General features: G+C 42.0%; 1 protein-coding gene across 4 annotated transcripts in view; it reads left to right on the plus strand.

Moving 5' to 3' along the window:
* LOC144823689 (von Willebrand factor A domain-containing protein 7-like) overlaps positions 1-17,300 on the plus strand; it is a 542,335-nt gene that overhangs the window by 243,715 nt on the left and 281,320 nt on the right. The window lies entirely within an intron of this gene.

Here is a 17,300-nt window from a genome sequence, read left to right on the forward strand (position 1 = left end):
TGGTTAGTAACCCGGGCATTGCTTACTCATCCAACTTCCTCGCCACAGAAATTCATGCATGAGCATATACCAAAGCAAGCATCGGCTTCATGGAGAACAGAACACAGCCAACACATAGCACAGATTGCAACACTGTGTTTAATACACACACAACACAGGGGTACAGAAACAAGAACATCAAGATGCAACTTCACCCAGGACTAAAACAGCAAAAGAAACAGAGGCACCACACTCAATATCCAGCCTGGTATGATGCATAAAGGTATGAGGAGAAGACCAAGTGGCCGCCCACCAAATATCCCCATGGACACCCCCTTTAAAGCAGCCCAATACACAGCCACCTAACGAGTAGAACGGCTCTGAACCGGGAGGGCCACCACCCTGTCCTGCGACCTATATGCCACCAGAATGGCCTCCTTCAGGCAACGGCTAAGGGTATGACTGGAGGGCTTATAACCAGGCCTGCTCTGCCTAAAGGTGACAAAAAGATGGTCCCCTTATAGAACAGGCTAGTCCGCGACAAGTACATCTACAAAGCCCTCTTTACATCTACGAGATGCAACCGCGGCTCCTCCTCATATCAAGGCTCGGGAAGACAAACAGGCAGGACCACTTCAGCAGACCTCTGAAAAAACTATGCCACTTTATGGACAAAAGTAGGGTGAGTCCTTTCTGCTCTCCAGAAAACACTAAAATGAGGCAGATCTCAAGAAAGAGCCAACTCACCAATCCTTCTGGCTGAAGCAATAGCCACCAAAAAAGACAACATTCAGGTCAAAAACGTACTTGGATTCCAGAGGCTCAAATGGACTGTCCTGGAATGCCTTGTGAACCAATGGCAGATACCACATAGAGGCAACCAACATCGGTTGAGGCCGCTTCAATGCCAGCGATCTTAATAAACGAGTAACCAGAGGGTCCATACAATCAAATTCCACCTCTGCTATGATCCTGCTGTACCAAAATATATCCCTTCCACATCCATCCGTATCAACCTGATTGCCACACCTCAGTCATATTGTGTTGGCTTTTGCATTATCTGACTACTGCCAAATCCTTTCCACCACCTCAGTCACTAACCACTTGCCCCTGCTCAGACGCTACTCACCTGGCCCCAAACCTCACCCCATCCATAATCACTCGCATGAACCTTTTCCCTTCCCCACTTCACTTTCTACCCCCTTCTCCACACGCTCCTTCCTCCACCCATGGTACAATATGGCGGCCCGCACACTGCAAGCAATACCAATAAGAAACACTTTTACAAATGAATTGCTTGCATTTTAATATTGAATGTATGCAAATGTATTTTTGTTTGAATTGTCTGCAAATCAGCCGAGGAACTGGTGAATCCTCCAGAAACAAAAAACTAAACAAGAAGGTGCGTGAAACCTTTGCCACCCCCACCCCCTGCTTGATCCACCATTGCAATCCATGAAGAATACCTTGCAGGAGAGACGCCTTGCACTGCACCGCCTTCACGTGGCTTTATTGAAGCATTCCCCGCTGGTGTAATGGCACAGGCAAAAGTCGTGTCTTAACTGTATTGCTCTTGAAGGAGCAGACACTGCTTCCCAAAATATATATTAAATAATGTTGCATGTATGAAACTAATTCCAACTGAATCATTATATTATTACCCACTAGCCCGACCTCAGACACCACCCACCAGACTCCACACCTCACCCGATCCATGATCACTTGAATGAACCACACTCCCCTTCCACACTTCACTCTCTATCCCTTGCTCCCCACATTCTTTCCCCCACCCCATGTCCAATATATAAGCCCGCATTGCCCTGCTGGCCAAAGTCCCAGTTCCCCAAAACTCTGGAAATGAAAGTCTTGATCCTTCCCCATGTACCCCTGTTCAGCTTGTTTGTTTCATATGATAAATTACTTCAAAGGAGATATGCCCTGGGGTTATTTCGTAATTGAATAAGTATCGATGCCCAAAGCTCAGCTCTGACTTCACAGCTAGAGCATTTAAATGTCAGCGTACCAAATGCCAAGGCTGCTTAGTCTAGAAGTCCCCTCAGACCTCTTTATTCCCCTACTAGACACTCCCTGTCACTTTATCTCACTCTTGCAGGCTCCTGCTTTCTCCTTTTCTGACGGTTTTTCAGTCTTTCTTGTCGCCTGTCTTTCTGCATTATTTGTTTATACATTTTTTGCTCTCTGTTGCCGAGAAAATAAAAGCCTGTTCTCAAAAAAAAGTGCTGTTGTTCCCCGCTGGCAACCACTGGTTCAAATACAGCACTGGATATGTCTAAGCCCTTTCCTGAAATGTTCTCTTTGCCTAACAGCTGCTGCATCGCTCCACAGAAATTGTGCCTACTCCCTTGCAATGCCTCTCTGCTCCCACCAGCTGCCAACATGCCTGTGGAATGCTCAATCTGAGGAATACCAAGAAAACAAACAATCACTTGCACAGCATTTACTTTGAAATGCAAGCAATTGCTTTTCAAAATTGAAGTAATCAGCATGAGGCCTGGACACACTTTTGAAAATAAATTGCCTGCATTTTAATTTTGAATGTATGCAATTTATTTTTGCTTGAAATATTATCTGCAAATCAGCCTAGGACCTGGTGCACACTGGGAGACTCCAAAAACAAAAATCAAACGAGAAGGGCCACCTTTGCCCACCCCTCCACACTAAGTCCCCCACTGCAATCTCATGAAGGACAGCGTGCATGAAAGATGCCTTGCACTGTGATGCCTTCAAGTGGCTTTATTGAAGCACCCCCTGCTGGTGAAATAACACTGGCAAAAGTGGTTGTCTGAAATGTATTGTACTTGAAGGAGCAGAAACTTATTTCCAAAATATATAATAAACAATGTTGCTTGTATGAAATTAATACATGTGTAACCAGCCACTACCTGAAGTGATTAACAAGTATTTTTAAACATTGTACATATCCACAAATTGACGTGAGAGGATAATAAAACTGATTGACAAACCATCAATACAATACCTAAAATAGAAGCAAGGAAGCCAATGACTGATGAGGGTCGGTGACATGAGGTATTACTAGCCCTGAAAAGGGGTTGCATCCTTTTCTGTAGTACCCAATTTCATTAAAAAAACGGAGGCTACATTATGCATAATACTTTTAATGCAGCATCCAAGCAGCCGCATACATTACAAAGTAGAACATAACATTAGGAGCATACAATAGGCATGAGCCATCAACAATCTGCCTCTCTTAAATGTGGCTCCGAGCAGATAAGTTCAACCTTTATTACTTGCTTATTATCTGTCTCTAACTTCTATCAATATCCATTTTACACCACTTCCTTATTTCGTGGGCTCCACCCCACTTCCCTAACCCCTGCATAGATACCGATCACCAATTTATGGAGATCTCCCTCCTCCCACTCCCTTCTTATGACCGGAGCTCTTTCGCTTCTTGTTTACCTCCATCTTATTCTCACTTTATTTCCCGTTTATTGCCAACAGACATAAGTGTAAATATACCATATTGCCATTGTTATAACAGCATATATTGTTTAAATATTCTGTATTGCCAAAATATACCATAATTCCAATACTACCATAGAATAGTCTAACTACTTGGGAGTTAATACCCAAAACAATGCTCGCCGCCACTCAAAGACACCCGCTGCAGATGCAGTACCTCTCTTCCTTTAGAGGCTAGACGCGGGCCCAGGCTCAGTGCAAGGCATTAGAGGAAGGCTCCTTGGCAGCGGGGGTGATACGTCCTTGCGTTGCCAGGGGCCAATCTTCCTCATACTCCTGGACTCCAGCTGATGGAAAGACACCATTGAGTTCAAGGCACCTTTTCTCCATGGAGATTGGCAGCAGCTGTTTGCTCGAGCACGCGAGCGTCAGTTGCTCGATTCCCGATTGCGATCAGCTGCTGCCAACCTCATTCAACGCCTAAGTGGATTATACTTATCTATTTTCATAAAAAAAGGGGATTGGAAAGCGATAATCCTGTTTTGTGCCATAACAGACCTCCAACATTAAAGGCCTCCTATTACTTTAAAGTGCCCTTAACACCAGTGCTAAACCATATCAGGGTCCAAAACCTCCTGTCTATTATTCCCAACCTATCATCCACCCTAACTACCTGCACAATGTCTGACATCAATTCAGACAACGCTATTGCCCCTATCCCTAGCATGGACAATGAAGCCTTCAAAAAAATCATCCATAAGGAAATTAGGTCCTGCATGCTTGAGACCTTGAGTCAAGTGACGACTTCAAAGAGGTCCTTCTCTACCGAGGAGGATGACATTACAGCGAACCAGGGCTCCCACACCTCTGATGGCCTCACAGAAATAAGGGGGAAAAGACAATAGAAAAAAAAGATATTGAGCATCCAACCCCCAGGAGCAAAATGGGAGGTCCTAGTACCTCACCTAACTCGGGAGGTCTAAGCACCTCAACAACTAACTGAGGTCCTCGTGCCTCAAACTCCCTGGGTGTCCTTAGCGGCATGACCTATCCTGGTGTCCTTAGCGGCACAAAACATCTTGCTGTCCCTAGCGGCACAAAAACATCTTGGTGCACAATATGAAATGGGAGGTAATGATTTTCAAGATGATGAGGCTTCGGACATACTCGATGAATATGTCCCAGACTTGGAAGAAGAAGACGACCAAGAATTTTACAGCTAACCGACCGAGGAGGAACTCCCATCCTTGTCGAAGACAGCATTCTCAACCTCTTGGGAGAGGAAATGTTCTCCCCGCTTAACATCAAGCATCCGAGAAGCTCGGAATGGAGGCCACAGGAGCATGTGGCCAAATTTATAAAGAAATGGCTAAGAAATCTTTTAGTAAATGACACCCATAATATACTCAGCGCTGAATGCTTTAGACCCTCAAAACAGGACAAGACCTGCCATACCCCTAACCTAGACAAAGGGATGGAAAGATCCCTCAAAGGATGTGAAGACCGCCTCCTTGATGTCCTGGGACCTCTAGACAGGATCCTTGACACTGCAGAGGAAAGCCACATTAAATAGGGGATGGATCCAGAGAGCATTGATACTCCTAAGCAATGCCACCGTCAGCATCAACGTGGAAATAAGGAGGGTCGCACTGACAAAAAATTATCCAAAAGCTGAGTGATATGGCGAACAGAGAACTCTCTCAGAACCCCAAAGGATTACTCTTCGGCGAAGACTTTATAAAGTCTTTAGGGAAGTACGTCTCAACGTTTACGGCCCTGGATAAGGCACAACAGAATATGAAGCGAGTATTCAACCCCAACCATTTTGGACGGGCCGGAAGAAGTGGCCTTTCTTCTGGCCGTTTGAACCAAAGGCCCTATTCAAGATTTTGTGGCTACGGAAGAGGCTACCAATCCTCCCCAAGTCTACCCCCAGAGAGGGAGAGGGAGAGGGAGAGGCCCTCGTAACAAAGGCTTTAGATCACATGGATCCACCAACAGCAACAATCCCCAAGTGAGTACTTTACCTCCGCTTCCTGCTACTTCTTTCCAGACCCCTACACAAACTTCTTTCCCAAGAGACATCCCGCTCACTCTAGAACAACAAAAGTTAGTAGAGGAGGAAGTATCCTGTATGCTCCAGAAAGGAGCAATAATATTTATAAGTACATCTTTCTCGTAGAGAAAAAGGACAAGGGCTGGAGACCCGTTATAAATTTGAGGGAACTAAACAAATATCTGGTTTACAGGCACTTCAAGATGGAAGGCATCCATCTCCTGAGGGATTTGTTACTAGAGGGAGATAGGCTAGTCAAACTAGACCTAAAAGATGCATACTTTACCATCTTACAGAATCTTATCTTATAGAATCTTATGTTGCGCACAGCTACCCCCAACGGGGGTGTCCTGGCACTGCGAGCAGCATAGATTCAAAAGAGACACTCAGCAACTAAAGGAAGGTAAACAGCCAGGTTTTTAAGTTACTTCAAAAAATGCATTCCAATTCTGACAACCAGAGCGACGGTGGCAGGTTGTTCCAAGCTTGAGCTGTGATGACCGCGAAAGCTCTTTCCCCCATTCTTGAACGGCAAAAACGGGGAGTACGTAAGAGAAGGTGATTGTTGGATCTAAGGGAGCGGGGAGCCTGAGCATGCTTGAGTCTGGCTTTAAGGTAGGCCGGCCCCAGACTTCGCAATGCTCTGTATGCCAGTACAAAGGATTTAAACCGAATGCGGCTAGTCACGGGCAACCAGTGTAATTTCTTTAGGTGCGGTCAGACTGTAGCTGTTTAATCTGATAGGCTGGGGCGCTGGCATACAGGCTATTTGCGTAATCCAGATGAGAAGTATTGAGTGAGTGGATGATGGTATGTCGGGCATCCACGGAAAGAAATGGGAGAATTTTCTGGATCATGCGGAGTTTCCCAAAACAAGCCAAAGTGACCTTATTTATTCAAGCCTTACAGGATAGCTCATTGTCGAATACGAATCCCAGATTCCTGGCCGAAGCCACCGGAACAGGAGTGGGATTCAATACAGGGGGCCACCAAAGTAGGGAAGGGGAAGGGGGGATTTTTTGGTTAAAAAAACAACACCTACGTTTTATCAGAGTTAAGCCTGAGGGTGTTGCCTGACATCCAGGCTGCGATGTCACAGAGACAGCGGCGGAAGTTCAGAAAACTGGAGTCAGAGTGATCTCGAAATGAGAACAAAAGTTGTGTGTCATCAGCAGAGGAGATCACTCTGACCCCACAAGATTCCGCACTGCTGCCAAAGGTGAGACATAGACATTAAAAAACAACGGGCTCAGGGCAGAGCCCTGAGGTACCCCACAATTAAGTGGTTTCCTCTCCGAAATAAAAGGTTGGAGAAAAACCTGTTGGGTGCGATCATTTAAGAAAGATCTGATCCAGGCCAGAGGGGTGCCCCGAATTCCAACGTAATACAGTCTCTCTATCAATATATCGTGAGAGACCGTATTGATTGCTGCGTACAGGTCAAGCAGCACTAACATTGTTGTCTTGCCTGCATCCACGGATTCACAAATGGTCTTTGAGACTTCCAGAAGTGCAGATTCGGTGCTTTAACCGGCTCTGAAACCGGATTGCGAGTCGTGGAGAAGTTGGCCGGACTCAATATAGTTGGAGAGTTGTTGCTGAGCAACTTTCTCCAAGATTTTGGCTGGTTTAGGTAGGAGGGAGATGGGTTTGTATTTACTGAATGCCGAGGGATTGGCTTCAGGTTTTTTGATAATGGGGATAAGCAAGGCCTGTTTCCAGGATACAAGGTAGTAGCCCATTTGTAAGTGTTCCAGATCAGGTTCAGTGGGGGAAAGACGAGAGGGGCAAGAGTGTTGAGCACTTGAGCCGAACAGGGGTCAAGAGGAGAGCCTGATTTACATGTCAACAATAGGTGAGTAAAAGTCTCCACGAAGACAGCCTCAAAGGAGCTAAAAGCCTCCTTCTTGGTTGCCCTTAAGCCATCCCAACGGCCAAAATCCAACAACCCTTCCTTCAGTTCATGATGTAAAACCACCTGTACCAGTTTCAAGCCCTATAATTCGGTCTATCCTATGCCCCATGGTGCTTCACCAAGGTCATGAGAACAATCGCCTTGCCCTTAAGAGAAAGAAGTATTCGCCTAATCGCATACCTAGACGCCATCCTTATAATGTCGAAGATTTGAAGACGCTAATGTATCTATTAGAAAACTTGGGGTTCATTATAAACAAAGAAAAATTGATTTTGTCTCCCTCCAGAGCCCTGGAATTCCTAGGCTTCACTGTAGATACAACGAAGTGTCTCCTTTTACTCCCATCAAAGAAAATAACCAAGATCAGGAAGGAAATACGACATGGCCTGAAACAAGAAAACTTAACTCTAAGGGAACTAGCCAGACTGCTAGGTCTCCTCTTCTCCTCCATCTAAGCCATCTTTCCGGGTCCCCTAAATTATCGTGCTCTTCAAAGAGTAAAAGCGAGAGCTCAGAAATCCGTCCTTTGGTATGGAGATTGCATTATCCTAGATCAGGAAGCAAGATCAGAACTAGCCTGGTTGCTAGAGAATCTAGACACATGGAACGGCAAAGCAATTTTTGGGTCAGTACCAGAGTTTGTTTTAGAATCAGATGCGAGCCTTCATGGCTGGGGAGCTTGCCATCTTGATCAGAATACGGGCGGTATCTGGTCGCAAAAGGAGTCCTCTCACCACATAAACTATTTAGAACTAACAGCTGGTCTTTACCCATTAATGAGCTTCAGAAATTCTCTCCAGGGCAGATCAGTTATCATAAAGATAAACAATATGTAAGTGGTAGCCTATATAAACAGGCTTGGAGGTGCCAAATCTGCGGACCTCTCGAATTTAGGCAATAAACTTTGGATGTTCTGCCTGGAACACAAAATCGCTCTCGGAGCGGAATACCTCCCAGGAAAAATGAAAATTTCGGCAGATTGGAACTCGAGGTTCCTTTTAGACCACAGCAATTGGAAACTCAATGTTTTCGTGTTCCGGTATTTCAACACGATTTGGGGTCCCCTAAAAATAGACCTCTTTGCGAGCATACTAACCTACCAGTTGGAGTAATACTTCAGTTGGATGCCCTACCCAGGTGCTCTGGCAGTGAACACTTTTCTCCAACCTTGGAAAGGTGTCAAATCATATGCTTTCCCTCCCTTTGCCAAGATCCAGAGAGTTCTACAGAAAGTAAGACAGGATAAATGCTGCCTTGTCCTAATAACTCCTTCTCGATATCTTCGGCCTGGCTCCCCACCACTTGAGAACTAGCTTGCAACCCCCCCCTTCTTGATTCCTACCCTAGAGAATCTTCTAACAGACATAGATGGAGGAGATCACCCCATAACTCAGAACGGGAGTTTCAACTTTCTTGCCTGGAGAGTGTCAGGCGATCCAATGAAGTCTCAGGACTTTCATCAACAGATTCAACTCTCCTTGGAGAGTCCTGGGCCCCTGGCGCTCACCACAGGTACAACAACATATGGAGATGCTGGGTACATTGGTGCTTGGAAATGAACCTGGATTCCATGCAGGCACCAATTGTTGAGATAGTTAACTTCCTTGTAGAACAATTCGAAAGGGGTCACAGCTATAGAACAATCAATTGCTATAGATCGGCTATCTCCGCAGGCCATACCCTCGTTAACGGTAAAACTATAAGTAAGAATGCCATTGTTTGTAGAGTAATGAAGAGTATTCAACTAAGGAGACCCCCTAAATCTAAATACAAGTCTCTCTGCGGCGTTAAGTTCATTCTGGATCTTTTCTCTAATTGGCCTGATAATACTCAGTTGTATGGGAAATCACTATCCATCAACCTCGCAACACTGCTATGTTTAATTTCTTGTCGAAGAGTTTCTGATGTCATAGCTCTTGATATCACCAATAGATCCTACAATATGTTTGGTGTCAAATTTGAATTAATTAGGAGAACCAAGACTATGTCTGATTCAATTTTTTATCCATGGTTTGATTTATTCCCTAAACTATGTCCGGTAGACTATGAGAGAGTATGATCGCAGAATGAATGGTCTTCGTGCTTAGGGTGTGAATCAGTTACTTATATCTTTTGTTAAACCTCAAAGAGGTATCACTTCTACTTCCATTGCCTGATGGGTTAAAACTGTCATGAATTTAGCAGGTTTTGATTTAAATAAATTCCAAGGTCACTCACTTAGAGGTGCTATGGCCAGTAAATCTTTCTGGTCAGGTGGTAAGTTAGACGACATTCTCAAAGCTGCTGACTGGTCTAATGCTAGCACTTTCGCACAACATTACTATAAACCGATGAAGCACATGTCTGATGTGGTCTTTCAAAGCTACCAACATGCATAATGTAGCCTCCATTCTTGTAATGAAATTGTGATTCTCCTATTACCATGACTAGAGAATCTGGATTTCATTAAAGAAACGGAGGCTAACATTATCCCACCCATCCCTTCGCTTGGAAGGCTAAGGCTTACTTTATATATTTCTCTAAGTCTCTAATACCTTTGATGGAAAATGTTTTCTAATTTTTCAATTTTTTTTTTATTTATAAATTGTTGTTTTAATAATTTCATTATATTGTTTAAGTTGCATTGTGCTTTGCTTGTCTTTCTATCCTTTCTGGAAATGCTTATACTTCTCTCTCTTTTCAGGTAACCTTTCATAATTTCATAATTTCATAATTTCGAGAGGTTTGGCCTTTTGGTTCCTTCCCTGTTCTTCTTCGTCCTTCATTTTGCGTTAGGTCTGAGACAAGTGTCTGGAAGACTAAAGTTTGGGATTTATTTTCTTCTCCTCCACATTTACAAGAGGCAGATTGTTGATGGCTCATGCCTATTGTATGCTCCTAATGTTCTGTTCTGGAACTTTTTACTTTGTGATGTATATGCAATTTCAAGGACTCAAGGGGGCCAAAAGGCCACTCTGATGCACCCCTAAAATTTGCATGTGATCACATGTTGCGCACACACATTCCCCAAGGGCATGTGTGTGTGCCACACTGCACAATAAAAAATGTACTTTTGTGCATTTTTCAAAGTTTTCGCAAATTACCATCAACTTTAAATTGATGGTAATTTGCAATCCCAAATTGCGAAATAGCAATTTTAAATTGCATCATGTATTGCATCGATTCTGATTCCCTAAATGCATTCACAATTTAGGTAATGGCAAAATTTGCGATTACCTAAATTGCGAGATTACATTTGGGTTGATGCATCCCAAATGCAAAAATACTGGTAGCAAAGGGGCAGATTCTGCGCTTCTGCCCCTTTGCAACCGGTATTTACAAAGATACATGTGCCCCTAAAAACCATTGCAATAAGAAAGCAATCAATAAAACCGTAAATATAAGTACACATGAAAAATATATGAATGAATAAAAGACCTATCTTGTGGGCTAAAGCCCATAAACCAAATGTTTTGACTCCGTACATATTTGTTACATGTGCAAAAAGTGTCAACTCTAGAGATCTGTAAAGCTATAATACAATAAAACTATAACTCAATACTTGGAGAAAATTTATTTACTGAGAACCAGAAGCCACCGCATCCCTTCAGGGCCCAGGTACAGAAAGTGCCCCCAGTGCTACCAGACTCTCGGAAACATCAAAAGAGTTTCTCATGCATTGTAAACTGACAATAGTATAACACACTGAAAGTCTCCTAAGAGCTGAGCCCAGCTGTGATTGACAAATGTCTCAAGCCAGGAGCTGAAGGCTCTGGATCAAAAAAATCCAATGTCTTAGTTGCCCCGAGATGGGAGGGGGAATAGATCCTAGCCGTATTCCAGCACTGTGTCCATTAGTAGTACCATGTTGAGCTGACAAGAAAGAAACATTTACTGTACCTGTATGAGAAATGTGTGGTGCCTGTTTACCATATTTGTACCAAATGTGAGATTGATGTGTCTTATTAATCACAGACAAGTTTCAATAAAAGGAGTTATAAAAAAAATCCAATGTCTGAAGGAGGCTGACCCTAGACCCTTCAGAGTAACTATATATTCTCTCTCTCTCTCTCTCTCTCTCTCTCTCTCTCTCTCTCTCTCTCTCTCTCTCTCTCTCTCTCTCTCTCTCTCTCTTTCTGTCTCACCTTCTACTATGAAGTCAAATTATTCAATTTGGGCCTAATGTTTGATGGATCAGGTTGAAAAATAGCCTATGTTATTACACTGTGATGGCCCAGATCCATTTTCTGATCTCCCTTGGTTGTCCTAATCTGGCACAGTGCACAACAACCATTTGCAAAGGTTCACAGACATCCTGTCTCAGGTACAGTGAGGACTAATTTCCAGTGTGAACCCTTGCAGATGCAGAGGTTTAGGGCAATGAGTTTCACCACTGCATTTTTAAAATGCTCTCATTGGAAATATGATCCAGAAAGGGACTGGACCTCCAATTTAAAAAAGATGTGTCAGTATTCAATTAAACTACATCTGACTCCAGAAACTCTGCTGCAACGTCTCGCTAATGAAATATCTGATACTTAAATCAACATTCCCACCTAGAAGAAAAAACTAATTGGCTAGAAGGATTTTGTAACTAGGAGGATTATTTTCTAGTTTCTAAACCTTCTGAAAAGTTACCCATCTGACAAGATTACATATAATCGCTTTCCCTCTAAATCTATATCCAGTATCTGAAGCATTATGGTATTTTTCATGATTAGACAGAATATTCTTGCCATCTGAACACATTTGAAATACTAAAATACAACTATTTAAAACTGACTGAGGAGAATGTGAAATTGAGGGATTTTGTTTCCGTACACTCAAAGAAATATTGACTTAATTGTATTGTATTTAAAAAACAAAACAACTGTTCTGAAGGTCATGGAGAATTTTTACTTCCACATTTCACACCATTTTCTGTTACAATCTGGACAGCTGGCCAGGTCATCCAATTCTGTAGTTGGAAAAAAGGAGGCATCATTATTAGCCTGACAGCGCATCGGCTTCTCTCCCTTTTAGATGTGGCTTCAGATATTTTTGGACTTATTTAGTTGAAAGTTGTTGAGCATTTGGCAGATAGTTTACAACTCATGCCAAAGTAGCAGGTGGGATTTAGGCCTAGGCAATCTACCCTCCATCTTTTATTTGCCTAAACTTGTATTATTCCAAAAGATCAGAGGCAGGTTCACTATGTATACATTTAGCTGACTTCAAATCATCCTTTTATGTTATGGATCGAAATGGGTTGTCACAACCAAACATCAATGGGCATTACTAATGCTCTTCTATCATTATTAATTTCTTTTCACGCAGATTTTCACACTGATATTTGGGCAAAAGTGAGCATGGATTCCATTAGCTAATTATTTGAAACCAGGTTGTGTCCTGGACTCATTGCTGTTCTCCCTTTTTTAATGCTCTGTTCGCATAGCTTCATTCAGGTGAAACAAATCCCCCATGTCTTGATTGGCTCTATCTAAGTTTGGTTTTATGATTTGCTTGTGGTAGCCTGTTTGCCAGCCGGATTACCATGCCTTGAAGTCCTAATGTATAGCCAGAAGTTAACAATATAAAGAAACCTCATTGGATGCAATGGGGACATCAAGTACCCACTCCTTCCGCAACAATAAGGCTTCTTTATAAGCTAATTGGGTTTCTTGCAACAAGACTAAATCACTAGAAAGGCTTTTAAAATAATCCAAAAATGTTGCCCTCTTCACAGGGTGATTCAAACCACGCACATTGAGTGAAAGCACATTCAGGCCTGGCATATTAGCGAGAAACCAATATACATAATTGCACTTGGTGCATGAAAAAGGGAACACCTAGTAGTTGCATCTGACACGTAAATATAAAATAGAGACAATGGAAAAACACATAGTGAATTGTAGCAGGAGTCTCTAGGAGAAAAAGAGTCAAGAAGGACTAGGTTAAGAAAGGAAAAAGGAGAAAAACAAAGGTAGAAAATAGAGCAAAAAAAAAACATAACAAGAAAAAGAAAATACCCCACCGGGGGTAGTCTATAATAGAGCAAATACATGGGGAGGAAAAACATGAAGGAGCAGCCAAAGAGCCAGCATACACAGTTTTGCCTATTGAAAAGGAAGACCAAATCCTATAATGAGCGACGGAACAAAACGAACTATCGCAGAAATATAGTTAACATTCTATCAATAACTAGAACAGTTAAAATATCACAGTACCAATAGCTCTATATACCTAAACCTATGTAAATTCATATTATTAAATATATATGACACAAAAATCCATGTTAACTGTTAAAGAAAATGTGAATTAATTAGCATTGCAAAGAAATACATTGAGGAATTGTAAAACACATACTGCAATATACATCTTCATAACAATGAAAGTTAGGTAATGCATGTGAGGATGGTAGAGAAGAACAGATTCCAGGAACAGAGCGAGGTAAATAATGAATGATATGAATAAAGGAGCAAAAGAGAAAAATTCTACATAAACATAATATTATCTGGTAGCCAGGATCTATTGCCAAACAGACCTATATCTAAAAACTACAGTCAGGAAATCAATTAAACATATATATATGATACCTCAGAAGAAGGGTAAAAAGGCATACAGGAACATTAACCCAAACACCTAGAACAATGTTTAATTATTAGGTGCACTTCAAAGAAAAATCAGAAATAACACAAAGAGGGAACGTATCAGAAAAGAAAAAGATGAATCATGTAAAGTGAAGGCCATTGAATATTATATGAATAATATTATGTTATGATAAAATAGAAGAAAGAAAGAGAAACCTGTAAAGAAAAAAAATTGTAAATTCACAAGCATGAGGACTATAACAGCCAAGTTTCCTAGGATAAATAGCCCATTTCACCCCTAGAATAATAAGGGGATAAAAGCATCTGAAAAGTGACAAGAAGCACAAAAAGATTAATCCAAACATCTCCTACAAGGATTGATTAAGAAGTAACAGTGCTCAAAGAGGAGTCAGAGTCCATCCTCGATTCAGACTGGTTATCCAGAAACGTAGACAAGTCAGAAGGCTCATAAAATATCTTAGTGCGACATTTGAAAGTTATTTTAAACTGTGAAGGGCCAGCAAAGGAGAATGGAATATTCATCTCTAAAAGTCTCTCCCGTAGGTTTAGAAAACCTTTGTTTCGAATGAGTATCTCTGGAAAAGTCCCGGGATATGGCAATGTTATGACCCTCCCACTGAATCGATCTGATTTTCCTCATTTGCGCCAAAATTTGTTCAGAATGTTGGTGTCTCAATGGTTTGAAAACCACCGGTCTGGGATACGACAGACTTTGTTCTAAATGTTGGAACTCTATGAGCACGCTCAATTACAAAGTCTTTTTGGAATGAGATACCCAGTACAGTAGGAATCCAATTAAGCTGAAAGTCTAGCATTGATGGAGCAGCTTTCTCCGAATCCTTTGGTAGACCAAATATACGTAGGTTACTTCTACGATTCCTGTCCTCCTGCTCCGTAAGGTCTCTCCGCAATGCAACCAGGGAACGTTCCATATTCTGCATAATATTAGATTGCTTGTGTGTAGTATCTTCTACTGCACTTATACGAGATTCAGCATTTGAGACACGAAGCAACACATTTTAAAATCATTCCTGATTGCCGCTAGTTCAACCTGAAGTAAATCAGTATTTGTTTTACTACTCTGCGCAATGTCATGAACAGAATTAAGGCGAGAAAGAATAGTGTCCAAAGTAGTGCCAGAGTCCTTAGGTACTAATTCCGGCGTGGGAGAGGCCTGTTTAGACCTTTTCAGATACCCTTTAGAGTCTTTATGTTTAGTAGGAGGACCCATACTTTCTGCCATTCGAGCACCAGTATTATAGTGGAGATATAAACAACTGATATTGATCTCCAGGACAACACCAAGCTTCACACCTTGCTCCAAAAAACAGAACAATTTTGAAGAAAAGGCAGAACAGATAATGATAGTCAGTGATAAGTGACTCTCTATACCCTCATTCCACTAAGGATATATATAGCACACCATGAAATTGGAACAAGGAATATCATCCGCAATACAGCAATGACTGGTGAAGACTGACCAGGAATACCCAGCAGGATTCAGATAGCACTTAGAAGCAACCAATGACTGAGTGCCTGATGACCTTTACTCCTGAGGCAGCACTTAGCTGTAACCGGGATATTTCAAATATATGAAAAAACCCATTCTGGCCCCAAAAAATAAAACTGGAAATGAGCCTCCTGTCAAGAAAAACACATCAGAAGGTTTGCAAGAGAGACTTCTCATACCTCACATGCTGGCTGGAAAATAAGTCTTCAAGTCCACCTGCTCAAAAAACAGCGTCATTTTCAGACTACTATGTGCGGACCCTGCGTAGCAAATGGTATATTTCAGTGGCGGGTGTAATTGGTATAGCTGCAGCTCAAGAGTAGACAACCCAGCAACCAGCAGCAGTCCAAAATACCCTGGATAGGTCTCTTAATCAGTGTGACACCATAGTAAGCAGACAGATAAGGGCGGAACAGCAGGTATTAAAACAGACCTCACAGCACACTCAGCAGGAACTGAACTCCACAGTAAAGCGCTATTAGCCTGCAGAAAAAATATTTCAAGTGGGCGTATGGTACTAGAAGTATTCCTCTGATCTCACCCTTGCAGCCAGAAACAGAAAGAGCTCAGAGAATTCACCATTTCTCTTGTATTCCTCGCACCTCCGCCATCTTGGGAGCCAAGTCTGAGGTCAACACAGAAAAAAGGTTTCTCAGCCCAGAGCACTCCACTGTTGCTGCAACTCCTCACTCGTCCTTACGTCACATTCCGCTGTTGCTTTCCATAATTGTAGCAGGTGTTCAAGGTGTCCATCATCTCTTTTGCCGGCCAGCCTCTCGGCGACGTACCGGAGCTCAAAAGAGTGCCGCCGTCTTGGCTGCGCCCAAGCCACGCCCCCATTGGATGCAATGGGGAGGTGGAAAGCAAATATTTAGTTGGTCTATAGATAATGTTAAATTAGATGCAGTGATATAAATGAGTTATTTTCAATAAGCATTGAGTAATGTGTAACATTTTGAATAGGCACTCATGATGGTCCGAATACGTTTTCAATGAGCAAAGTTGTGGCCTAACCATAACACCTTTACTAAAGGTATATCAGACGCAAATTGCACCAACTCTTTCATAGGACTGTTTGTGGATCACGAGATTTGAGTGAAGGGCTGCCATGTAGTGCAGGTTTAAAAGCTATTGCTTTAGAGCTTGGGTTGTGCTCCCTCCAACATAAGAGTCAGATTGCATGTAAAAGGTTCATGGCTTCCTGGACAATTCATGGTATTCCTAGTTTGGCGGCAGAGTGCTTGAAAAATATGCCATGGATCACAAGAAATATTATTAAAATAATGTATTTTATATAATTGTGATTGGCATATTAACTTCAAAAACATGGTTTTAGGCAATAAAGTTCAAGTTAAAATGTGTACAATGAGGCAGTTGAATATGAAGAAATCCTTACTGGTACACAAGCTTTCCTAGCCGTCAAAAAGTCTTTGACGTTCTCTAATGAGGTCAAATTTAAAATAAAACTTGCAATGGTGGATTTTTTATTGAATGGTATTTGCCCATGTTTTCATTGTCACCTACTACCTTTTGTTCTTGGTGCACTGCACAATCACTATCATTTAAATATTACCTCGCTGTTAGAATTACCTCCAATCAACCTTGCAATCAATGCTCAGGATGGCTCTCACTTGAATTGGCATGTCTAATGCTCTGAAGTCAATTGGTATTAGAAGCATGTAAGCTATATCATTAACCTATAATAAATAAATAGGATATTTGATCGGTGCACAGGGCATTTAAATATTGGCTCTAGAACCATAGAATGTCACAGTAGCCTAATTTGTCTTTGCAATCAGTAAATGAAGTTTTATTTTAACCAGGACT

This window comes from Lissotriton helveticus, chromosome 1_1 (assembly GCF_964261635.1).
Source record: "Lissotriton helveticus chromosome 1_1, aLisHel1.1, whole genome shotgun sequence".
Lineage (NCBI taxonomy): Eukaryota > Metazoa > Chordata > Amphibia > Caudata > Salamandridae > Lissotriton > Lissotriton helveticus.